Source organism: Rhamphochromis longiceps, linkage group LG8, assembly GCF_057381845.1.
Source record: "Rhamphochromis longiceps isolate RC_006_pf linkage group LG8, R_longiceps_female_GT1.1, whole genome shotgun sequence".
In the NCBI taxonomy this organism is placed as follows: domain Eukaryota; kingdom Metazoa; phylum Chordata; class Actinopteri; order Cichliformes; family Cichlidae; genus Rhamphochromis; species Rhamphochromis longiceps.
This window is the reverse complement of record NC_140564.1, coordinates 31884997-31895874: the sequence shown is the minus strand read 5'-3', so window position 1 is coordinate 31895874 and position 10878 is coordinate 31884997.

The following is a 10878-nucleotide window of genomic DNA, read 5'->3' as shown; positions in this document are numbered from 1 at the left end:
ATTGTCTTCATCTCACATGTCATTACACTGAGTTTCAGCAAACCTTAAGCTTGATGTAGACTACTGCTTAACAATTATCCACCTCACATCATAACCGATTAAGGTGCCTCTTCATATTAATATTATGTCATTGTTAATATTATCCTCTTTGTCTTATATAACAGCAATAGCATATTATAATATTTTATCAGTGTGTACCACTATACTACTCCTGAGCCAATTTGATAGTTAGGATCATCTTATTCAGCAAACAGATAATTTTGAATTCATCCAATCTGCGGTCACATTTGTTCTCTCTGTTGCATGGCGGACCAGGCAGTTCTATTATAATATATTATTTATATTTTATTTTGTATCCATCAAGGGCTTCAGATGACCTGCAGAATCATCCTTTTCCCAAGGTGGAGACAGTTACCTTTTCACACACTGTCCTTGGCTGAACAGTGACACAGCCTTAATATACCTTATTTATGTTATTAAAATATTTTCGTGTGAATTATTTGCTTTATATTCATTTTATACATGCTGGGCATGGTCATCATGCCAACTGTGTTTCATTGTTAATATCACTTTACAGGTTGTTATCCTTGCTATTATTAATTTCAAATACTCTAAAGATAATTTCTACTGTAACTTTCCCTTTGTTCATCTTTATTTCGTACTTTTTATATTTATATCTACTCAGTGGGGTCTGTTTTCAACCCTTTTAAACTACTTCAAACTACTTTGATCTCTAGTTTTCACTTAATAAGGGATTATTAAGTTCTTCCTGATATGGGTGGTGCTGCAGATGCGGCTGCAGGAATGAGTGATGGCTTTCTAAAAGGGTTGTGGGCACTGCACAGTGTCTCGTCTTCTGGTTTTACTAAACTGGCAGTTGAGTTCTATTCTTCTGACTGTTTATATTTTGTTTTCTTAAATCTCTCAGTTTACAGACACTGTTTTTGTCCGGCGTCTGGACTTTTCTTTTCTCACCACTGCTCGTCAGGAGTGAGTTTTAATTTCACTTGCTTGATTACCCATCTTATTTATGTATTTACTTATTTTTGTTTAAGTAATATATACACAATACAGCTGCTATCACCTTCGCTGGTATTAGAGACGAGAGTGGTTGCTCACACGCCCTTCTACTTTCGGACTATTTCCAAAAGCGGTGTGAACTTTACGAGACGGAACTCGACCGTTCTCTCAACTCACCAGCACGTCAGTGAATAGCAGTAAAAGAAAAAACACAGGAGGAGCAGCTCAGTCTCTTATTGGACCGTGAAAATTCAGCTTGCTCCGTTAATTAAAACAATACACACACATACATTCACATTCACACTTATTCGCGCGATCGGAACCCTTATCATAAGGGGAGCTGCCAGTCTTTCTGTAGACGAGCTACTTATTCCCTAGACCCAGCTGGGGGAGCTACCCAGAGCTCCAAACCTAACCCACAGAAGTGGGGAGCTTCCAGTCGACGAGCTCCAAGCTACCAGCCGACGAGCTACTTTAAACCCACAGAGGTGGGGAGCTTCCAGTCGCGACGAGCTACTTTCGCTATTTTAAATTCCCTGAATTTAAAATACGCTTTTACGCAAGATTGTGTCAGTGTGTCTGTATCTACCTGGTCAGTGTCGCCGGGTCTGGTCCACCTCGATCGGGCCCCACCACCGTGGGTCGCTTTCTAGAACGTTGGCCAAGACTCGAATTTAACGCCCTTGGTCTTTGACCACACACCTAGTGTGTGGGCTGTCGACAGACGAACAACGTGGACTGGTCACGGAGATGGGACACGATGGAGGCGCTCCGGCTCCGAAGGACCAAGAAATGTTGGGGGAAAACTCTGTAAAAAACCCAGGAGAAATAAAGACACAATGAGACAAAGTTACTTTCTTTATCAAACGTGTACACGGGTGAGCTGCTAAGAACAACTCACACCATGCACAGTGGCTTGGTAATTTTTATAGGCACAGAGCACAGAGACAGTGAGAACAGGATAACAAATAATAAACAGATAAAATAAAACAACTCCATATATGGTGCTAGTCTCGTCAGCAGAGAGCTAGGGAAGATAAAACAATCTAAAACAATATGTCCCAGAAACAAGATGTGTTTGCTGGGAAAGTCTAAAAAGATAATTCTAAACTAATCTAACCATAGGGAGAGGGCAGACAAAAGGCATCTTTGTACATTTAAAAGAAGGTAAAGAAACATAGAATCATTTTTCCTGTAACACTATGTGATGAAGAAAAAGCTGCTGTGACAGAGAAAGAAATCTGTCAGCACGAGTCTTTGGACTTAAATTAGAAAATGTTCTTGTAGCTCATTGCCCAGACTGTCCAGTTTTTTTAAAGACTCATCTAGACACTCAGAAACCGAGCCATGGTTCTGTGCTGAACGTGAGATGGAACATCTTATCTCTCTTCTGAGGTTACAAACCACAAAGTTACTGCTTATTTTCCGTGGTGTGTAAACTGCAGATTTTAATCATGCAACAGATAAATTCTGATTTGTAAAATCAGACTTCCAATAACTAAATATTATTTCTAAGTCCTTATCATTAACAATTTTAGGAAGGCTATACATCCCTATAATATGCTTGCATTAACGTGGTGAATTCACAGTAAAGTACTGTCAGTAAAGTGTTGTCAGTGTTGGCTTTCATCAAGTGTAGTAGAGTTTAATTTACATTAAAGCTGATGATGCTTCAATTCATTCACTGAATTCATTCACTATACCAACTTTATACAGTTTAGCATGAAGAGAACATACAGTATACTGTTAGTGGAGGAAATGAAACTCAAGCAAGATAGCTGTGTAACATCTGCTGACATCGTTGAATTCAGTGGTGTAAATCTACAAAAAGCAGCAGGTCAGCTGATCATAGCTTGGCCACTAAGAAAATCTACTGGAGCTCACAACAGAAATGATTTTGAATTCGTATTTTCCCCATGCTGAATCACTATAACAGATCTTATTGTTCTTATTGTTCCCCCACTCTCCAAATCCCTCTGACTGTTCATATTTTTCTGTTTTGGCATTGAGGCAAAGCCATCCTCCACCATGTAAGGAACACAAAAAAATCCCCCTCTCGCCCCTGTGGGTGATCTATCCTTCAAGCTCTGGTCTTCTATCAGGCGCCTGGGGTTTGAGGATCCTTGTTGTTCCTGGGATCTGCTGGAGCCACACGCCTAGCTTGGGAGTCACTGCACCTAGTGCTGCGATTACCACTGGGACCAGTGTTACCTTCACCCCCCACACCTTCTCCAGCTCTTCTCTGAGCCCTTGGTACTTCTCCAGCTTCTCGTGTTCCTTCTTCCTGATGTAGCTATGTCTATCACTATGGCCGTCTTCCTCTGCTTGTCCACCACTACTATGTACAGCAGGTTAGCCATCACCATTTTGTCCGTCTGTATCTGGAAGTCCCACAGGACCTTAGCTTGTACATTCTCGGCCACCCATTTTGAACTCGAGACCTCCAGCCTCTATGGAGCTTGTGCTCAGAGCTTGTTCATGTGCTGCCATGATTCAACACATTCTCTGTGCTGGGTTTCTGTCCAGCTATGTCCAGCCACCTGTTGGGTTTCTGGATGTTAGCAGCTTCTTTTATCTGCCGGTGGTACATACAGTCCTGCCGTGATGTCTCCTCCTGTTTCTCTGGTTTCTGCTGCCTAAGGTATTTGCTAAGCACGCTGTCAGTTGTTGCAACCTTTCTGATGTACTCGTGGATGTTTGCTGTTTTATTTCGAGAACTCTAATGGCTTGTAATCTGTCATTTCATTTAAGGTTTGGCTCCATCTTGCAATATATGTTCACGTTACTCCTTTCAGAGGTTGTTTTTTCCTCCTCCTGTAATCTTAATTTGACCTTTTAACAGCAGGTTGGGAGGCAAAGACTCAAGGCTGAAATAAACGTCTTTAGAAAATCTGCCTGGCTGATGATGTGATCATTAAATTTGGTGAGGTCATCCTTACACAAAAAGCAAAACATACATCCCACTTACCTACTGTGACTTTTTCTCTTCTGCATAAATACATTTCTAAAGATTCTGTTGACATGAAATTCTCACCATATGTAGATAACAACCTATCCAGTCCACACATAGAAAGAAACCAAACCACAGATGCCCATAAATTATGTGTAATAATGAGAAATGACACAGTGAAAAATTATTTAACATGTTTACTTAAATGTATTTGATACTTTGTACAAAAGCCTTTATATGTGATGACAGCTTCAAGACATCTCCTGTATGGAGAAACTAGTTGGATGCATTCCTCAGGTGTGATTTTGGCCCATTCACCACACAATCAGTCTTCAAATCCTAAAGGTTCTGTGGGCCCTTTCTATGAACTCTTTCCACAGATTTCCTGTTGGATCCAGGTCAGGTGATTGGCTGAGCCATTCTAACAGCTTTATTTTTTTTCTTTCTGTGCAACCAGTCAAGAGTGTCCTTGGCTGCGTGTTTGGGTTCATTGTCTTGCTGAAAAAGCTTAAATAATACATACTTTTCCACTATAGACGAATATGTTCACGTTCATTTATTTTTGTATTTATTTTTATTACTAAAACATTTTTTTATCCAGCACCAAATCACAACAACAGTCACCTCAAGATGCTTTATATTAAAAGGTAGACCCTACAATAATAAAAAAAAAACCACACAATCATATGACCCGGCACACCCACAGTGGGAAGGGAAAACTCGCTTTTAACAGGAAGAAACGGGGCGGGGCCATCTGCCAGGACCGGTTGGGGTGAGAGAAGGAAGACAGGATAAAAGAAATGCTGTGGAAGAGAAACAGAGATTAATTACAAGTAATTTTAGCACAATATAATGCTAAAATAGCTGGAGTCACTGTGAAGCTGGAGGAGGAACGCTAACACGTTTCCACTCGATATAAGTTAACAGGAGGGTTCCTGATGGTTAGGGACAAATGTAATCGCATGGCAGGATGCTGGTAAATGGACCAAACTTCAGCCAGGAGAACAACTGAGATAATCCATCCACAATACGAGGTTAGTCATTAATTTACTGCAACAACACGGGAATAGAACAGCTGCGAGAGAATTCAACATTAATGAATCAATGGTACGGAAGTGGAGGAAGCGCCGTTTTTGGCTTTCCTCATATTCTAAAATGTGCTTCGTCTCTTCGCGACTACTGTAACCTGGCGTAATTTGCAGATCATGTTGTTTGCAGCCACTGCAATGCTTTTGACCAAAACAGGCACAGCTTGATGACACCATCAACATGCGCTTTCGCGGTACAGTGGTATGGTCAAAATCTCTTGGCCAAGTTCGTATCATTTGTATCATATACCGTTTATACCACCCACCCCTAATTCTGATATAAAATAAATGTCAAATAAAATACATGTTGTGACTTTGAGCTGTGACTGATATGATGATGGACTCCTTTAATGCAGAGACAAACTGAACCGACAGATCTGTGTCAATTCAAAAAAAGCAAGCGTGAGTGAAATGAAGATGCTTTACATCGAATCAAAAACCACCAAAATTAGATAAAGAAGAGGGAAGTTCCAGTTCTTCCTGTTGGAAGATAAATAGCAAGTGTAGCACATGTAATGATCAGTGCAGAGAGAAGCCCACCTTGAAATGGATCACTTTGTGGTTCTGATGGTGATGCTGCTGTTGAGCTCAGGTAGGATGCTTTGTGTTAAATACCAGCTGCTGTTAAATTAAAAAAGAACAAGAAGCACAGAAGAAGACATCCAACACGTATAAGTCAGCTTTAATATGTTTGGTATATCTTTTTATATGTAGAAGACCGTTGTGGCCATGGGTGCTAAGATGATTATAATTGTTAAATGTGCATTTCCATGGATTTGCGTTGGTGTGTGTGTGTAAATGCAAAAGCATACATAAACAAGAGAAAGGGTAGGAAAAAAACATTGTGTTTATCTTGGTGCTATGGGAGGAATATTAAGGAAAGGTAATAATGTCTGTTGACCCACTTTCAAACCATTTTTTTGCACAATGAAATCTGAAGCCTGACATTTTCACTGGTCTTTCTACCCTCAAAATCAATCAGCAACTGTAATTTGGGAAAGATAAAATACTGATGGAAGCCCTTCGCTTCCATTACTAGACCCAAGGTTGCACTATATGGTCAAAAGTTTAAGGGGGTCCAATCTGTGAGGTGGTCTAACTGTGAGAGCAGGGAGGCAGGCAGGTGATAAGAAGAAGGGAGTCCGAACCAAAGTGAGAGGGGCAAATTCAGCAGCAAAGGAAAGGAAACTGTAGGCGGTAAGGTAAAAAATCCGTGGACACAACTAGGCACAAGAGAAACAAAACGAGTACAAGCATAAATTGCAATGAAGCGCATGAGTGAGGCGACAATAACGCTGGTTAGCAGACGATCTGGTGGAGAGTTGCTGTTCCAGCTGGCCTTGAAGAGGAAATCAGTAGTGGTGTGCGGATCGATACGGAAATATTGATTCCTCTGATACCTGGTATTTATGTTCTAGAATCGATTCTCATATTAAAATATCGATATTTTAGTAATTTGAGTAATTTGTACTTTATCAATAACAGGAAGACAGTGGAAAGAAACTTTATCATTCGGATTATCTAACTTGGAAGGAACTACATGTGAAATATGGCTGTATAAAGGTGTCGCAGCCCCTTAGACCACTGATTTCCTTTCCGATCCGATACCAAGTAAAATTCAGGGTGGTATCGACGATACTGATCTGATTCCGATAATTTGTACAAAAACGTAATGTTTTATTGTATTTCAAATGATAGCTTCATAATGATTACATGACAACAGACTACTTGTTCTTATTGCTTAAAAATGCAGAATTATCATATAGAAATAAAAAACCTGCAGTTGTGCGCTATTTGAACACGTTGCCTGCCTGCAGCACTAAAGGACTCCCCGATGCATTTATACAGCCGATTCTAGAATATAAATAACTGGTATCACAGGAATCGATATTTCAGTATTGATCCACACATCACTAGTGCCCACTCACAACAATGGCTGAGCGTAAACGGAGTCATGTGTGGAAGTATTTTATGTGTTGAACCGAAAGTGAATGTACTGAAGCAGGGAAGAGGATGGAGGTGAACAGGAAGGAATGGCAAGTGAGGAGAAGCCAGGAAAAGCTTAAAATGATGCGGGAGCGTCGTAGCAAGAGTATTTAGGTTTACAGTACGTGGCAAAATGACAAATTTACTGATGGAGAGGTGGTATGAGTCTATGATTTGGATACTTTAGGGCAGTGCTTCGCAATTATTTTCTGCTACGCCCCCCTTAGGAACAAGAAAACATTTTGCATCCCCCACTCTCCCCCGCAACTATAAATAGTATAATTTGTCTAAATTGTTAATATAAGTACATCTCTGCACAACATTGTATCCTTATTAACATTAAAGAAAACAAAAAAAAACCTTAAAACAAAGAATAACTTTATTAACATTGTTTTTCACTCTGTAACAGAAACAATTTAAAGTGCATGTAATAGCACTGCATTAATGATCAAGGAACTGACCTCACAGCCCATTGTTCATTCAGTAGGCTGGCTTCAGTTATTGTGCAAAGGAACTTGGATGAGTGATGAAACGTTTCTCCCATTGAAAATGTTTCATCCAGATGAACAGAATCAACTTTTTGGGAATAATTTATTTTTTTCCTGTCTATGGCTGAGCCCCAGTCAAGTTCTTGCTTAATACTGATGGATTCATTGCTTTTCTCCACAGGCGTCCAGCCTATAGGGACACACAGTTCAGCAGGTAAATAAACAAATTAAAGAAAAAATGAATCACAGAAGAGAATGAGCAGTAAAGTTTTTTTTAACTTATTATTTGCAGAAGTACATTGACTTCTTTACTATTGATACTCTGCTTTCTCGTCAGACCCTGATGTCAGGGTGGTGGGCGGAGCCAGTCGCTGTGCTGGCACAGTGGAGGTGAAAAATATGGGAGAATGGAGAGCAGTGCACAGTATTGGCTGGACTCTGAGACAAGCAGCTGTTTTCTGTAAACATCTGGGCTGTGGCTCTGCTATTTCTTTAGGAAAGAAAAGGGTGTCTGACAGGACTGTGTGGGAGCTCATACATGACTGTGTTCAGTCTGCGTTTGCTTTGAGAGAATGAGCAACATCATCGTCCTCTGTCAATACCTTGGATCTCACCTGCTCAGGTAAGCCCGTTAGTGACATCAGCAATGACTTCAGTGCTGATAGTACATGTGTTTAACACCTATGTTGTGTGTTCGTGAGGAAATGCTGACAGGTGTTCTTCTAAACCCAGATGTCATTTTTGTAAAGAGAAAAAGCAAACAGCATGACGGAGAAGACAACAAAAACACAGACACAAGTAAATTCATAAACACCACAAAACTTTCTCCAAGACAGCTCACTGTTGGGGCAGTGTTTACTTTTAAGGGAATTATAACGTATATTGTATTTTGTTTAAAAATATTACGTAGGAGTAGGTCATGGATAATAAATATTGATTTTTAAATAACTGAACAAATATGAAATCTACCAGTATCGTTTCTTTAAAGTTTGTGGGAACTGAGCAGCCTGTTGGCATAAAAAGCAGGCACTCCTGTACCTTATAGGCTGGTGGCCATGATAGAAGTGTTCACATTATGTTCCAGCAGTCTTTGCTAAGATGCAAATTCATGGTTATATTTTCACTTTCATGATGCAACATGTCTCCCGTTAATGTGGCCAAACAACAAACCTTGATTAATCTATCCAGAGGAGGTTACTCCCCTCGCTGCTCTTTGAATGCACAATGACAAACTGTAGTTGGGCTGTGATGGTCAGTATTCAAAGAAATTGGTGAAATTTTAGATACAAACATGGGCGTGAATCAATCAACTCTGTGTTGAAGTGATTGTCGGACTACTGATGACTGAATGTGTCTGATCAGATCTTAGCATCACAGTGGTCGTCCTGCCGCTGATTCTGCTGTTGGAGAATATCGTCCCGTATTTCTACTGGAAGGTACTGAACCCATCTTTGTGCTGAGAATGAACGCTTTATTGGGCTGAAAAGACAAGTGACGCAGTCAGTCTGACGCATGTGCTGTCATGTCTCTCCAGGCCCGCAGGGGGCAGATGCTGAGCAGACAGGAGACCAGTGGGCTGATTGACACTAACCTCGGTGTTTGTGCATCTCCAGAAGGTCAAAATGAGACCTTTACATCAGTGCGATTTCCTTTTCCCCTCAAAAACCTACTGTATACAGTCAGACCCATGCAGCGCTACTGTGAGCAATAAACTGCACAAAAATGATGGGTGTATATAAAGTCTGAAGGTTATGTAAACACGCCAGAATAATTAAATGCCAGAATGTTGTAGCAATTATTTCATGGTTAAAGCTTTACAAAGTTAAGATGCGAACCCAACTTTGGCAGTGTTTCTCCAGTTGTGCCCAATATCATCAGTAAGGAAGTCATTTTTGGCCAAAAAACTACAATCTTTTATTGTGCATTTGTTTTAGTTTTCCAATCTGAGTGCTTTTCCTTTTTAAGAAGTTTGCATTTTTAATATGTACACATACACAGAAAATGTTAGTTTCTACTTTGGGATTTTGCTTTTGTTTCTTGTTTTGTGATAATCAATTGTACTTTTATGGTATATTGTAACATTTATTACAAGTGCATATTAATATTTTTCTATATTAAAAATTTGAGCTCGAAATATTATGATAGAGATATGATAAAGTTCATCTATGAAGAACACAGGTCACCATGGACAAAGTTGCTAATCAGGGTGTTCTCTAGCAAATGCCAAACATGCTGCTACGTGTTGGGCTGTAAGCAAAACCCCCACCTGTGGACGTAGGGCCCTCATGGAGTCCGTTTCTGACTGTTTGAGCAGACACATGCACATTCGTGACGTGCTGGAGGTCATTTTGCAGAGCTCTGGCAGTGCTCCTTGCACAAAGGCGGAGGTAGTGGTCCTACTGCTCCTATTGCCCTCCTACAGCATCCTCCACATCTCCTGATGCACTGGCCTGTTTCCTGGTAGCACCTTCCCTGTACACCAACTGCTGCACCTCCACCCACCAGTCTGTCAAGCTAATCAAGTTTGCAGATGACACCACCGTTATTGGACTCATCTCGGACGGGGACGAGTCTGCCTACAGGAGGGAGGTTGAACGTCTGGTGTTCTGGTGCAGCCACAACAACCTGGTGCTGAATGCCCAGAAGACAGTGGAGATTATTGTGGACTTCAGGAAGCACACAGCCCCACTCCCCCCCCCCATCATCCTGACTGACACCCCCATCACCTCTGTGGACTCATTCCGCTTCCTGGGTACCACCATCACCCAGGACCTGAAGTGGGAGCCCACCATCACCTCCGTCATCAAGAAAGCCCAGCAGAGGATGTACTTCTTGAGGCAGCTGAAGAAATTCAACCTGCCAACACGGACGATGATGCAGTTCTACACTGCAATCATCGAGTCCATCCTCACCTCCTCCATCACCGTGTGGTACGCTGGAGCCACTATCAGGGACAAACAGAGACTGCAGCGTGTTGTGCGCTCTGCTGAGAAGGTGATTGGCTGCAGACTCCCATCTTTGCAGGACCTGTACACCTCCAGGACACTGCGGCGTGCAGCCCGGATCTCAGCTGACCCTTCTCACCCTGGACACAGTCTGTTTGACCTGCTCCCCTCAGGCAGGAGGCTCTGGTCCATTCGCACCAGAACCTCTCGCCATAAGAACAGTTTCTTCCCCTCTGCTGTTGGACATATGAACAATAACCATATGACTGTACCCGCCACTAACACATGACCCTACGCTGTGTCACTGCATCATTCTATGTTTGGCACTGATCACCACCTGCACTCATGCACATATCTTTCAACGTAGCACTTTTAATTCTTATCCCTACTTTTATTTTTTT